Source organism: Phocoena sinus, chromosome 10, assembly GCF_008692025.1.
Source record: "Phocoena sinus isolate mPhoSin1 chromosome 10, mPhoSin1.pri, whole genome shotgun sequence".
NCBI classification, from domain to species: domain Eukaryota; kingdom Metazoa; phylum Chordata; class Mammalia; order Artiodactyla; family Phocoenidae; genus Phocoena; species Phocoena sinus.
The window spans coordinates 12,416,452-12,421,767 of record NC_045772.1 but is presented as its reverse complement, the minus strand read 5'-3'; the positions used below and the strand labels follow the sequence as shown (position 1 = coordinate 12,421,767).

The window sequence follows — 5,316 nt, the reverse complement described above, 5'->3', positions numbered from 1 at the left end:
AGGTCTGGAAGAATAGACTTATCGAAGATGCCCTGTAAAGTGTCCTCTGTGTGAGACCTGATATCACCCCTCTCTATGACCCCAAGATCTATGTTCCACTCACCAGTATTTGTCAAGAGGAGGGTTTTATGGAAATGGAGAAGGGGTGAAGTTTCATGTCTGAGTCAGCACAGTACTGGGCAGAAATCGCTCAGGAAGAAGCAAGAATGGCAGGGGAAGTGGTGAAAACATAAGCGTCCAGGGATCTCTGAAACTGTGGAGGATTTTGGACTTTTACTGGACATAAAGTTAGAAGATTAAAGCATCAACTCTGCCTTCCCCCCAGTGATTTCCTTACACACAATCAGAATAAATCTCAAAAGGCGAATCTGACCAGGTTTTATAACACCTGCACCCCCAAGCCCCAACACACACACCTAAAACCCTTCACTTGTTCTTGAGTTAAAGGCCCACTTCCTGGCCCGTCCCGCAAGGCCTCTGGGGTCTGGGCCCTGCCACACTCTCTAGGCATACAGGCTGGCTTTCTCACCTCAGACGTTTCATACCCTACTGACCACAGGACCTTTGTACATGCTGTTCTCTCTGGAACTGCCCCACCCCCACCCCAACCCCCAGTTAACTCACTCACCCTTCAGGGCTCAGCTCAGACAAGCCACTCCTGAGCTCCTGACCAAGTCATCCATCCATCTTGGAATTTACCACCATGATTACAGTGGCAAAGAGGAATGGAATAACCACAACGTGGCTCAGAGTCCACACCTTAGAACAATCATGATTCATGCCCTGGCACTGGGCGCACGGTCCCTGAGTACATCTGAATCCCGAGCCTTTAAAGTGAAGGTCTGTCATCGAGGGAGCGGGGCGGTGGCTGTTAAGTAGACAGCCAACAGTGTCTGCACCCTCTTGCAGGGGTGGAGGGGGGCTATCATGTATTCTGGAAAGTGGAATGGAATGGGCAGAAGCATGAATGAACTCACCATGTCTCAGGTCTGGACTCAGACTGGCCTGATGAGATTGTGGGCTGTGTGAGGTATGATGGAGCCTCATTATTGGACAGCTTTTTTTTTAATACAGGTAAACTGCAGGTCAAATCATGTCCCCTGGGACACACAAAAAACCCACACAGCAAAACCTCCCACCTCAGCAACAAGTGAGGCTTTTTGTCCCATCCTCCGACAGAATCCTGGTAAAGACCACTACAGAGTCATAGACTAGTGCCATTCAGCTAATCCCTGTATCTGACACCAGTCTGCTTGCTCACCTCTAGCGATGGGATACCCACCAACTCCCATAGAAGCCCATTTCACCTGACCAGACCCCCACCACCGACCCATCATTAACCCATAAGATCTAATTGGCATATTGTTTAATGGGAACAGAGTTTCAGTTTGGGGTGATGAAAAAGTTCTGGAGATGGATGGTGGTGACGGTTGCCCAAGAATGTGAATGTACTTAGTGCCACTGAAAGGTACACTTAAAAATGGTTAAAATGGCCTTTCTGCCCGTGGACGCCGCCAAGTAAGCATCGTTGACGTCTCCCCCCCCCCCCCACTACCGTCATGTCTAAGTCAGAGTCACCCAAAGAGCCCAAACAGCTGAGGAACCTCTTCGTCGGAGGTCTGAGCTTTGAAACAACCGATGACAGTCTGAGGAGCCATTGTGAGCAGTGGGGAGTGCTCACAGACCGTGTGGTGATGAGGGATCCAGACACCAGGCGCTCCAGAGGCTTCAGGGTTGTCACACATGCCACTGTGGAGGAGGTGGATGCGGCCATGAATGCAAGGCCACACAAGGCGGATGGAAGAGTTGTGGAACCGGAGAGGGCCGTCTCAAGAGAAGATTCTCAGAGACCTGGCGCCCACTCAACTGTGAAAAAGATTTTTATTGGTGGCATTAAAGAAGGTGCTGAAGAGCGTCACCTAAGAGATTATTTTGAACAGTGTGGGAAAAATTGAACTGACTGAAATCGTGACTGATCGAGGCAGTGGCAAAAAGAGAGGCTTTGCCTTCGTAACCTTTGATGACCATGACTCTGTAGACAAGACTGTCGGTCAGAAATACCACACTGTGTACGGCCACAACTGTGAAGTAAGGAAAGCCCCATCTAAGCAAGAGATGGCTAGTGCCTCATCCAGCCAAAGAGGTCGAAGTGGTTCTGAAAACTTTGGTGGTGGTCGTGAAGGAAACTTCAGTGGTCGAGGTGCCTTTGGTGGCAGCTGTGGTGGCGGGGGATATGGTGGCAGTGGAAATGGCTATAATGGATTTGGTAACGATGGAAGCCATTTTGGAGGTGGTGGAAGCTACAATGATTTTGGCAGTTACAACAATCAATCTTCAAATTTTGGACCCATGAAAGGAGGAGACTTTGGAGGCAGAAGTTCTGGCCCCTACGGTGGTGGAGGCCAAACCCCAAAACCAAGGTGGCTACGGTGGTTCCAGCAGCAGCAGGAGCTACGGCAGTGGCAGAAGGTTTTGATGACTGCCAGGAAACAAAGCTTAGCAGGAGAGGAGAGCCAGAGAAGTGACAGGGAAGCTACAGGTTACAACAGATTTGTGAACTCAGCCAAGCACAGTGGTGGCAGGGCCTAGCTGCTACAAAGAAGACATGTTTTACACAACACTCATGTATATGGGCAAAAAAACTCGAGGACTGTATTTGTGACTAATTGTGTAACAGTTTATTTTAGTTTCTGTTCTGTGAAAAGCGTGAAGCATTCCAACAAAGGGTTTTAATGTAGATTTTTTTTTTTTTGCACCCATGCTGTTGATTGCTAAACGTAATAGTCTGATCGTGACGCTGAATAAACGTGTCTTTTTTTAAAATGTGCTGTGTAAAGTCAGTCTACCCTGAAGCCATTTTGGTAAACTACCCCAACAGTGTGAAGTTAGTATTCCTTCAGGGTGATGCCCGGTTCCATTCAAAATGTATTTACAACCTGCTTTGGTGGAGAAGCTACTGTCTTCCGAAACCTTGGTGTAGTTGAACTGACAGTTACTGCGTTGTGACCTGGAGGTCACCGTGAAAAGGGTCACCCAAGCCAGGTCACGGAGTCTTTTGATTATTAATGTATGATTGTTGGCATATCCTATGCAATATGTCTAAAGTGGATTATGGTACCAGATATAGATGGGAATGAAGCTTGTGTGTCATCCGTTATCATGTGTAATAGATAAACAATTTAATACCCTCTTGAAAAAAAAAAAAGGTTAAAATGGTAAATTTTATGTTATGTAGTTTTACCATAATTTTTTTAAAAAAGTGCTCTGGGCTTCAAAACTTACAAGCTTGTGTGGCTTTGAGTACTTTTATTTATTTTTTATTTATTTTTATTAATTTTTTTGGAGTATAAGTGTTTTACAATGTTGTGTTAGTTTCTACTGTACAGCAAGGTGAATCAGCTATACGTATACATATATCCCCTCTTTTTTGGATTTCCTTCCCATTTAGGTCACCACAGAGCACTGAGTGAAGTTCCCTGTGCTAAACAGTAGGTTCTCATTAGTTATCTGTTTTATACTCAGTATCGATAGTGTATAGATGTCAATCCCAATCTCCCAATTCGTCCCACCCACCCACCCCTTCCCCCTTGGTATCCATACGTTTGTTCTCTACATCTGTGTCTCTATTTCTGCTTTGCAAATAAGATCATCTATACCATTTTTTGAGTACTTTAAAAGTAACCATTTAAAGGTTACTCTAAAAACATATATAATTAAGAGTTCAGGGACTTCCCTGGTGGTCCAGTGGTTAAGAATCCGCCTTCCAGCGCAGGGGACACAGCTTCGATCCCTGGTCAGGGAACTAAGATCCCACATGCCGCGGGGCAACTAAGCCCACGTGCCACAACGAGAGGGAAGCCCGTGCGCCGAGACGAAGATCCCACGTGCCGTGACTAAGACCCAATGCAGCCAAATAAATAATTTTTTTAAAAACAAACAAAAAAATAGTTAAGGCAAACTCTTAGTGCGCCCCGTGCTGTTTGATCCTGATTTGCTTTCATTCAGGCCTCGGAAATCTGGGCTCAGTATTTCCACCTTCAAGTCCTGCCTCTGCCCCCGCAGGGGTTATAGTCACCGTGACCCTCCCCTGCTATGAGCCTACTATGTACTAGGCTCTGAGGCTCTGAGGATGCGTCAAGGAATAAGTCAGAGCCCTCGTCCTCCCTGACACACACGGAACAATCAGAAGTTTTCTTTTCTTTTTGTTAGTGAAAACCTACAGGGCTCCAGTCTCCGTGAAACCTGCAGGGCTGGCCCACAATGATTCATCCTTGAAGACCTCACCTGGGTAGAATGGTGACAGTGGCACGGGATGACACTGGTCCCTGAGCACTCAGCACACGGAATGTTTGTTTGGTGCAATGTGTGGCCTCCTGGGAATGTCGGGTGACACATGACAGCGTGGGGATGTGTGGAAGGACAGGAGGCAGGAATTGCCATCTCTGAAATCTCATCCCAGATCAACCCCACCTGACCCGCCCAGGAATCACAGACCCACCAAACAATCAGAGAACCGGATGGAGAACAGGAGGGAGTGGAAGACCCAGATAACCCACAGGGCTCACACTGGCAGCTCGAGGGCCATGTCAAGTCTTGTAAGGGGATTTTTTTTTTTGATTGAGTTTATTGTCAATGTCCAAAAAAATAATAATAATAACCTGTGACATTTCTCGTTTCTCTTTTTAAAATAAATAAATAAAAGAGGGTGTCTTTCATGGCAAGAGCTGGCTGGAGCTGAGTTCCAACTGCTCCCTTTGGACGGGACCCATGGGCCCCAACAGTCCCTACCCCTTAACTTCCCTTACTCACATTGCCTGCCGGGCCCCCTGGAGGCCTCTGAGGTCAGGATTTCTGATCTAATCCAACATCTCTATGTCACAGAGGAGTCTGATGAAGCCCAGAGGGAGAGTGACTTTCCCAGTAAGTAACTCATCTGGGACCAGAAAGATCTAGAATCTCAGGGGGCCCACCCAGCGTCCACCGCAATCCTCCAAAGAACCTCCGGAGTGGCTCTGCTGATGGGCAGCCAAGTGGACTTGCCTGTGTGGTGAAGCGAGCAGATGGCTCATTGGGAAACCTGAGGAGACGGCCAGTCAGGCACCCCGTCCAGCTGCAGACGTGCCCCACTCCAAGGGGACACAGACGAACGAGGCGCGGTCCTCACCCCTCGCCACAATTCCTGTGTCCCCTGGTCTAACCTTGACTCCCTGTTGCCTCACCAGCTCTGGGAGCCCTGGTTCTTCATCTGTAAAGTGGGGGTCCTCATCGCGGCAGGCAGAATTGAGGTCCCCTCCCCCGCGTGTGTAGGAAACAGCA

The 5,316-nt window shown here is 47.9% G+C and overlaps 1 pseudogene; it reads left to right on the top strand.

Moving 5' to 3' along the window:
• Nucleotides 1-1,374: 1,374 nt before the first annotated feature.
• On the top strand, nucleotides 1,375-2,476 carry LOC116760873 (annotated as a pseudogene).
• Nucleotides 2,477-5,316: the final 2,840 nt, after the last annotated feature.